Here is a 10,635-nt window from a genome sequence, read left to right on the forward strand (position 1 = left end):
AACTCTCAAAAAGAGTGATTATGTGGCGGCTGATTTACAGCATTCTTTTTTTACTCCTTCCCTGTCTGTGGCTGGGAAATGGAAGAGGCGGCTTTCTCTGTTAAACTTCAATGAGCCCTGGTCCCCTTGCCTGCCTTGGGGAGGGTTGAGATTTCTGTCGACTGGGTGAAGTTTCCCGGTGGTTCCCCTGGGCACCCCCTCAAAGCAGCAGAGAGCAGCCTTAGCACCCAAACTGGGCTGGGAGTGGGTGGAGCTGGAGTATGGGTGGAAGATGGCATTTTTTTTCTCCCTCTAGTGCTGCTTTTCTTAGCAGTAAAAAAAGAACTAAGACAAATGACCCTATTCCAGGTGTTTAGGTGTGTGTATATGTCTGGGTTTAAAAATGTAGAGACTTCAGCGTTAAGAAACCTAACCTTCAAAGTCTCTGTTGTGTCCATTTTGTTGTGTGACCTCAGGCAATTCCCTTCCCCTCTCTGGGTCTCTAATGACAGAATTGGATGAATTGGCTTTAACGTCCAAAGGATTATGAACTTGCAAACAGTTGACCCTTGAACAACATGGAGGTTAGGAGTGCAAACCCTCCTCACAGCCAAAAACCTTCCTGTAACTTAGAGTTGACCCTCTGTGTCCATGGTTCCTCCATGTATGCAGATTCAGCCAGCTGGGGATTGTGTACCACTAATGTTACCACTATTGTGGTTCAGTCGTAAGTCGTGTCCAACTCTTTGTGACCCCATGGGATCTTTGTGACCCCATGGACTGCAGTATGCCAGGCTTCCCTGTCCTTCACTATCTCTTGGAGTTTGCTCAAACTCATGTGCATTGAGTTGGTAATGCCATCCAACCATCTCATCCTCTGTCTCCCTCTTCTCCTTCTACCTTCAATCTTTCCACCATCAGGGTCTTTTCCAATGAATTGGCTGTTCACATCAGGTGGCCAAAGTATTGGAGCTTCAGCATCAGTCCTTCCAATGAATATTCAGGGTTGATTTTCTTTAGGATTGACTGGTTTGATCTCCTTGCAGTCCAAGGGACTCTCAGAAGTCTTCCCCAGTACCATAGTTTAAAAGCATCAATTCTTTGGTGCTCAGCCTTCTTTATGGTCCCACTCTCACATCCATGCATGACTACTGGAAAAACCATAGCTTTGAGTATATGGACCTTTGTCAGCGAAGTGATGTCTCTGCTTTTTAATATGCTGCTGCTGCTGCTAAGTCGCTTCAGTCGTGTCCGACTCTGTGCGACCCCATAGACGGCAGCCCACCAGGCTCCCCCATCCCTGGGATTCTCCAGGCAAGAACACTGAAGGGGGTTGCCATTTCCTTCTCCATGCATGAAAGTGAAAAGTGAAAGCAAAGTCACTCAGTCATGTCCGACTCTTAGCGACCCCATGGACTGCAGCCTACCAAGCTCCTCCATCCATGGGATTTTCCAGGCAATGGTACTAGAGTGGGGTGCCATTGCCTTCTCCGTTTTAATATGCTACTATACTATAATAGTGTTCTATTATAGTTTTTACTGTTGGAAAAGATCCACATATAAATGGACACATGCAGTTCAGAGTGTGTTGTCCAAGGGCCAGTGAACTGTGTTTTAACTTTGAAAACCAGGGTTTGACCCAATTAGAAGCATAGATGGAGACAGAGGGGACCCTAGAGTTTATTCATCAAGTCATTTGTTTTACTGATGGAGCTCCTGAGGGTTAGAAAGTGGAGGAAGGACTTGTTCTTATCAGAAGAATGGGGAAGACAGCACTGTCCACCTAATAGTGTTCTTGTGGGGATTCAGTGAGAGCAGTGGTCTCCAGCAGCCTAGTCTGTAAATCTCTTGAGGGCTGGCCGGAGTAGCCCCCTTTCCCCGTTCTTCATCTTGTTCCTCAGTTTTTAGCACAAGGCTTGGCACACAGTGAGTAGTTACTAATTTCTGGATTAAATAAAAGTGGTCCTGGACTATGGGAAAGCAGCTCTCCCCAGGCCTGGCGAATGGACCACACTGGAGTGCTCCCTTCCGGAGGGCTGCGATCAGTCAGTGGTGGGGCCAGTGCTGTGTTCGCGTCTCTCGGAGGTGAGCGCACCTGCTACGGGCACCTGCTGCCTTGTTTTCAAAGGCAGCTTGGGCCCTTTCAGCTCGGAATGAAGGCAGAGAGCCTTTTGCAGCTTCTGTCTGCTTTCAAGTTAATTTCTTTAGGTGGAGTTGTGTGTTTTTTTTTTTTTTACTTTGTATGTACATATTTTAAACGATACTCCAAAAAAACGTGTCCCTTCGTTAGTGTTCCTGCTGGCCACCCTGAGTTCAGCATTCTTGGGCACGGAGGCTGGGGAAACAGCAGTTTGGTGACAGTGTGTTGACCTCCTGACTCCCCCTCATCAGCAGACCCGTATGAAGCCAGATGGACTTCAGAGAGGGTGTAGCATCCCTGTCTCTCCTCACTCACAGCTCGCTCCTTTCAGGGTGTAGGCATGGACTCAAGGAGAACCCAAGAGAAAGAGAGATGTGTGGGCAAGCCTGGGAACTCAGCACTGAGGTACAGGAAGGATGCTAAGGCCCTCCACTTTTGCTTTACCCTCTGGCAGGGCCACTTGCGAGTCATTAACCTACTTCCCTTCACTGTAAGGACAGTGGGTTTGGGCGCTGTTTCCTCATCTGGAACACTGGTACTGCAGTCATGTTGGAGCAGTGCCCACTTTGCAGGCACTGTGCAGGCTGCTTCCATACTGTGTAGCTTCCTAGCAGTCTCACTGGGTAGCTACTGTGCTCATCTCCAAGACAATGAACATGGAATCCAGAGGACTCAGTCCTTTGTTCAAGGACTTGTGGCTAGTATGCTACAAAGCCAGGATTTTGAGGGTATCAAAGTCCCTGTGGTTCAGACGGTAAAGAATCTGCTGGTAATGCAGGAGACCTGGGTTTGATCCCTGGGTCAGGAAGACCCCCTAGAGAAGGGAAGAACACTCCTGCGTTCTTGCCTAGAGAATTCCATGGACAGAGGAACCCAGCAGGCTACGGTCCATGGGGTCTCAAAGAGTTGGACACGACTGAGTGACTAACACTTTCACTTTTTCACTTTCAAAGTCCTTATGTTTCCCAGGACCCCTTGTTGGTTCCCGCTTCACTTCCCTACAGTATTCTCATGGTAACCAAAGGACCTGCCTTTGCCCTGTGCGCTTGGCGATGGCCTTTTGCCCTCCTGTGTGATGGTTCTTGTCCCCAGCCCCTTCTATTAGACACACGGGTCACCCACCATCCCTGTGTCTGCTGTCAGGGCCCCAGTGACTTCTCCATCCTCCTCTCCCACCTCCCTTCACAGAGCATCTGTTCTGATGGAGCCAGACTCTGCCTGCCCTCCCCCGCCTGCCCCCACCTGGAACTCCTAGCACAATCCTTACCTACCACTGCCTTTCTGGGCAACATGTCCTGACTCTCGAATAGACTGTAATTTTGGTTTTATGTTTTTCACTAAGTTTTTCCATCTGGTTTTAAGTCCCTCTATTCCAGAAGTCCTTAGGGGTCACTTACGTCAGTAGCATCCAGGTCTCTGGTGGGCTTGCTAAAACATAGATTGCTAGGTGCCACCTCCACCGTCTCTGAGTCACTTCACTTGGGGTGAGGACTGAGGGTTATGCATTTCTAACTTGTTTCCAGTTGATGCAGCAGATGCTGCTCTGGGGTTTCCTGTATTTCCTAAGAATCTCTTGGGGCCTTGTTACTGAGAGGGAGTCCATCCATTGCCCACCGATGTTTGAGAAGCTGTGTGTGGGGAGTGCATGTTCTGCCTTTGAGAAGCCTGCAATCTCGGTAGCAGCAATTCTCAAGCTCAAGTACACTTAAGAATTACCAGGGGAGCTATAAAGATACTTGGTGCCTGGGCTCCATCCCAGAGCAGTTTGAATCAAAATCTCTGAAGCGGGGCCTGCTGTTGTTGTAGTGTTTTGTTTTTTTTTTTTGCATTCCCCAGAGGATCCTGAAGTATAGCCAACCAGGGTTGAGAACCACTGGTCTAGGGAGGTGCAGTCTTGTGAATGGAAAATCCCTCTGCTAGAATCAGCCACATTTTTGAACATAGACCCCAGGGAAGTGGTTGGGCTGAGCTGAAGGGAAGGGCTTGAGTCAGGTGTCAACAACCCTGGGTTAGCTCCTCCTCTGCTTTGTGGCTTCAGGCAAGTGTCTCAGCTTCTCTGATCTGTTTCCTCTGGAGCCCAGTGTTTTGGCAGGTCTGGGGGACCTCTGAGTGGCTTTCCTCCTCCTAGTGATCCTAAGAAGAGCCATGCCATGAGGATGGATCTGTCTTACTGCAGATATTAATAAACTCAAGCACTGGTGCATGCATGCATGCTAAGTGGCTTCAGTTGTGTCTGACTCTGCAACCCTATGGACAGCAGCCCACCAGGCTCCTCTGTCCATGGGATTCTCTTGACAAGAATACTGGAGTGGGTTGCCATCTCCTTCTTCCCAATTGCTGATACATAACTGAAAATAACAAAGGAGAAATTAAAAAAAAAAAGTTGACTTATGAACAGCACAGGGGTCAGAGGTACCAATCGTCCCTATAGTCAAAAATCTGAGTATAATTTACAGTTAGCCCTCTGTATGCACAGTTCCTCTGTATCTGTGGTTCTGCATCTGTAGAATCAGTCAACCAAAGATTGTGTCAGACTGTACAAACCACCTGCCAGTGCAGGAGGCATAAGAGACGTGGGTTCATTCCCTGGGTGGGGAAGATCCCCTGGAGGAGAGCACGGCAACCCACTCCAGTATTCTTGCCTGGAGAATCCCGTGGACAGAGGAGCCTGGTGGGCTACAGTCCATAGTGTCACCAAGAGTCAGACACAACTGAAGCGACTTAGCACAATCACGCATGTCTACTATTTTAAAAAATCCACATGTAAGTGGATCCATGAAGTTCAAATCCATGTTGCTCAAGTGTCAACTGTGAAGCAAAACTGTCTATTTGCTAAAACAAGATGAGAACTTAGGCTGGCAGGCCCATGAATTCCATCTTGTCTTATAGAAAGTAGCATGGTTTATAATGAGTGTGTGTTTGTGTGTGTGTGTATTTTCTTTAATTTCATTATTGAAGTGTAATTTCTTTACCACATTGTGTTAGTTTCTGCTGTACCACAAAGTGAATCAGCTACCTGAATATATACATCCCGTCTCTCTGGAGCCCTGTGGCCCCCCCACCCCTCTAGGTCACCGCAGAGCACCAAGCTAAGCTCCCTGTGCTATACACTCGCAGCAGCTTCCTACTAGCTATCTGTTTCCCACATGATAAATATATGTCAGTGTTACTCTCCCAGTTTGTCCCACCTTCTCCTTCCCGCTCTGTGTCCACATATCCATTCTCCATGTCTGTGTCTCTATTCCTGCCCTGCATACGGGCTCGTCTGTACCATTTTTATTGCCAGCGGGGCCTTACTAAGAGCCATGGTTCTCAGACTGCTGTTGTGCCCAGACCAGCACCATAAGTGTCCCCTGGGAACTTGTTAGAAAGAGATTCTTGGGCTCCACCCCAGATCCCTTGAGTCAGAAGCTCCATGGATGGGGCCCAGCAGCCTGCAGTTTAACACACTCTCCAGGTGGTTGAGATGCACACTTCAGTTTGAGAACCACTGAGGTGGAGCAATGTTGGTGTTACTTGCGGCTCCTCCCCAGCCCCGCTGCCATCGGAGCACAAAGAGTTGATCTCAATCGTGGATGCCGTGTGCCCCACAGAACACCTAGTTTCCAGCTTTCTTAAAAAGCAAGAACTATGAGAGAGCTTGGCAGCTCGTGTTTGTTGTATGCATTGGCAGTTTTTGCCTTACACAAATTATGTACATTTTCTCCTCCTTTGGCTTCGGAATTTAATGTCCTTTGTTTAACACAGATGAAAGGGAGAAGCCGCTGCTACCGTGTATGACTGAGATGGTTATTTTCCTCTAAAAGTGTTGATGTTCAAGTTCACCCTTGGGATTGCTCTATCGCTGCAGTTACAGGAATCTAATCAGATTACAGGGGAGAAAAGTTATCATTTAGATGTGCGTTGTTCTGTGCAGGGGAAAGTGCCAGAACATTCCCGGGGAATGTCAATCAGCAGCTGGACCCTGATTCTAGCAGGCAAAAGGGTGGGCTTGAAAGGCTGTGGAGGAGAATGGCTACATTGTGTCAAAGCAGTTAAAAGGGAAGGGCTCCTTTACTTTCAGCACAAGAGTGCTGCCTGTAAGGATTCTAGGTCCGCTTTTGTGAATATGAGACTCTAAGAAGTGTTGCAATTGTGAGCTGTGGGGGACGATGTCACCTTGATCCGCCAATTACTGCCGCCAGCAGTCAAAGGAGCTAAACATCTTCACATGCTTCCCAATCCGCTTTCATTTGATCACCCAAAGAGGTGCCTGGGACAATAGTCATTGGATGTGACATTGATGTGATATATATTTGCTTCAACTGAGAGGAGCAGGTGTCTTTGAAGAGCCTGAAAATGGGAGAGTATTCTGATCCCTCTCCAGCTCGCTGACACCCTCAGGAAGGGAAAATAAGTTCTGGCATTAGTCTGACTCTTGTTTGACTGAAGCTTCAAGACATTAAGCTTCAAGCTTAATGACCATCAAATCTGTGACCCCCCAAACTGATCACAGCCTCTTGAACCATCACAGCATCTGCCCGCTCTCAGGCAGACCCCAGAAACCTTGGTATTGCATCCTGTCTCCATGCCTTTTTCACTTGCAAAGGTTTCTTTGAATTTTATCTCAAGACAGTAGGCTCGAAACCCAAACACTGGATAATGGCGTTTTGCTGCCTGCTCTCCTTAATTGATGTCTGGCTGGTTCCTACCTCCCCCATCCCTCCACCAATTTAGCTCCGGAAACATCTGTCTTTTTATCCACCAATAGAGTCTCGAAAGGGTAACAAACCTGTTAGATAAAATATCAAAGTTATGAATTCTGATTTAATAAATGTGCATTCAAGAGATGATTCATGGCATGTATGATGGTTTTCAATTGCTTTCTCAAACAGTTCATGCTTCATTTCATTAAGAGCTTCAGTCAATGCCAACTGATTAATTATCGCAGCACCAGTCATCTTTTGTTTGGTAAATACATACACGGGGCCTGTCTGGGCTAGACTGTATAGAAATTTGTCTTAAATGCAAATGAAAGTGTTTTAAAAGAGACATTTTATAGGTGTTTTTAAAATTCCACTGAATATCGGACCTCATTAGTATCTTTGCCTAAAATATGCCTACTAGGTACCTACAAGTGCCAACTCTAGGCTAAATGCTTGGAGGTTGTGTTCAGACCTGCCCTCAGCAAGCTTACAGTCTAGTGACTGCAAACCCTTCTATGTGAATGATTTTAGGCTGAGGCATTCTGAATCCTGATTACTCAGGGTTGAGGACTTTTAAGTCCCAGCTGGGCCATAAAGTGGCTGTGTGACATTGAATAAGATGTATCAACTCTATAAGACTTGGTTTCTCTTTTTGCAAATGACCTTGTTGCATTCTGTTGCCTTCCATCTCTTAGCAGCACTGATGTGATCTTGAGGTATTTTTGTTTGCCTCTCACCTCAATTTCAGTGAGAGAAACCATAGGATCAAAACACTGAGGCTCAGCTAAGAGAGTCACACTAGAATTCTTCACTTCAGAAAACCTATGAATCTTTTTCATGTACTTTGTTCACACTATGACCATAAAGTTGCAAAAATCAAAGGGGAGGTCTCATTTTGTAAGAGATTTAGCAACATTAATAGGTGGAAACGAGTGGCCATTTCTTTGCATTGTTCACTGAAGAAGACCTCCTTATTTCTCCTCGCTTTTCTCTGGAACTCTGCTTTGGGTATATCTTCAGTTGGGTATATCTTTGTCTCTCTCCCTTGCCTTTCACTTCTCGTCTTTTCTCAGCTATGTGTAAAGCCTCCTCAGACAACCACTTGGCATTCTTGAATTTCTTTTTCTTGGGAATAGTTTTGGTCACTGCTTCCTGCATAATGTTGTGAACCTCTGTCCATAGTTCTTCAGGTACTCTGTCTACCGGATCTGATCCCTTGAATCTATTTGTCACCTCCACTATATAATCATAAGAGATGTGATTTAGGTCATACCTGAATGGCCTAGTGGTTTCCCCTACTTTCTTCAAGTTAAACCTGAATTTTGCAATATGGAGTTTGTAATCTGAGCCAGAGTCAGCTCGAGGTCTTGTTTGTGCTGATTGTATAGAGCTTCTCCATCTTTGGCTGCAAAGAATATAATCGATCTGTTTTTGGTACTGACCATCTGACGATGTCCATGTGTAGAGTCATCTTGTCGGTTGTTGGGAAAGGTGTTTGCTATGACCATTGTTCTCTTGACAAAAGTTGGTTAGCGTTTGCCCTGCTTCATTTTGTACTCCAAGGCCAAACTTGCCTGTTACTCCAGGTATCTCTTGACTTCCTACTTTTGCATTCCAGTCCTCTATTGTGAAAAGGATGTCTTTTTTTGGTGTTACTTCTAGAAGGTATTGTAGGTCTTCATAGAACCAATCAACTTCAGGTTTTTCAGCATCAGTGGTTGGGGCATAGATATGATTACTGTGACATTGAATGATTTGTCTTGGAAATGACCCAAGATCATTCTGCTGTTTCTGAGATTGCACCCAAGTACTGCATTTCAGACTCTTTTGTTGACTATGAGGGCTACTCCATTTCTTCTAAGGGTTTCTTGTCCACAGTAGTAAATATAATAGACATCTGAATTAAATTTGCCCATTCCCATCCATTTTAGTTCACTGATTCCTAAGATGTTGATGGTCAATCTTACCATCTCCTGCTTGACCACATCCAATTTACTTTGATTCATGGACCTAACCTTCTAGGTTCCTATGCAGTATTGTTCTTTACAGCATTGCAGTTTCACCACCAGACACATCCACAACTGAGCATCATTTCTGCTTTGGCCCAGCTGCTTCATTCTTTCTGGATAATCACCTTCAGGCATCACAGCCTTATTGTGGCGAAGGAACTTGGTAACTCAATGAAGCTATGAGCTATGTCATACAGGGCCACCCAAGATGGATGGGTCATAGTGAAGTGTTCTGACAAAACGTGGTCCAGTGGAGGAAGAAATGGCAACCCACTCCAGTATTCTTTCCTGGAGAACCCCATGGGACAGTATGAAAAGACAAAAAGATATGACACCTGAAGATGAGTCCCTAGATCGGAAGGTGTCCTGTCCAGTGGGCTACTGGGGAAGAGTGGAAGGCAGTTATTAGTAGCTGCATAAAGGATGAAGTCACTGGGCCAAAGTAGAAACAACGCTCAATTGTGGATGCGTCTCGTGGTGAAAGTAAAGTCTGATGCTGTGAAGAGCAATATTGATATCCTGCTCCTCATCAAATCCCCACCCACTAACCTGGAAATCCATACATGACCACTGGAAAAACCATAGCCTTGACTAGATGGACCTTTTTTGGCAAAGTAATGTCTCTGCTTTTCAATATGCTATCTAGGTTGGTCATAACTTTTCTTCCAAGGAGTAAGCGTCTTTTAATTTCATGGCTGCAATCACCATCTGCAGTGATTTTGGAGCCCCCCAAAATTAAGTCTTGATACTGCTTCCACAGTTTCCCCATCTATTTGCCATGAAGTGATGGGACCAGATGCCATGATCTTCGTTTTCTGAATGTTGAGCTTTAAGCCAACTTTTTCAGTCTCCACTTTCACTTTCATCAAGAGGCTTTTTAGTTCCTCTTCACTTTCTGCCATAAGGGTGGTGTCATCTGCATATCTGAGGTTATTGATATTTCTCCCAGCAATCTTGATTCCAGCTTGTGCTTCTTCCAGCCCAGCATTTCTCATGATGTACTCTGCATATAAGTTAAATAAGCAGAGTGACAATATATAGCCTTGACGTACTCCTTTTCCTATTTGGAACCAGTCTGTTGTTCCATGTCCAGTTCTAACTGTTGCTTCCTGACCTTCATACAGGTTTCTCAAGAGGCAGGTCAGGTGATCTGGTATTCCCATCTCTTTCAGAATTTTCCACAGTTTATTGTGATCCACACAGTCAAAGGCTTTGGCATAGTCAATAAAGCAAAAATAGATGTTTTTCTGGAACTCTCTTGCTTTTTTGATGATCTGGCAGATGTTGGCAATTTGATCTCTGGTTCCTCTGCCTTTTCTAAAACCAGCTTGAACATCTGGAAGTTCATGGTTCACGTATTGCTGAAGCCTGGCTTGGAGAATTTTGAACATTACTTTACTAGCATGTGAGATGAGTGCAGTTGTGTGGTAGTTTGAGCATTCTTTGGTATTGCTTTTCTTTAGGATTGGAATGAAAACTGAGCTTTTCCAGTCCTGTGGCCACTGCTGAGTTTTCCAAATTTGCTGGCATATTGAGTGCAGCACTTTGTCAACAAAGGTCCGTCTAGTCAAGACTATGGTTTTTCCAGTGGTCATGTATGGATGTGAGAGTTGGACTGTGAAGAAGGCTGAGTGCCGAAGAATTGATGCTTTTGAACTGTGGTGTTGGAGAAGACTCTTGAGAGTCCCTTGGACTGCAAGGAGATCCAACCAGTCCATTCTGAAGGAGATCAGCCCTGGGATTTCTTTGGAAGGAATGATGCTAAAACTGAAACTCCAATACTTTGGCCATCTCATGTGAAGAGTTGACTCATTGGAAAAGA

Source organism: Bison bison, unplaced genomic scaffold (assembly GCF_000754665.1).
Source record: "Bison bison bison isolate TAMUID 2011002044 unplaced genomic scaffold, Bison_UMD1.0 scf7180017864297, whole genome shotgun sequence".
Taxonomy (NCBI): Eukaryota; Metazoa; Chordata; class Mammalia; order Artiodactyla; family Bovidae; genus Bison; species Bison bison.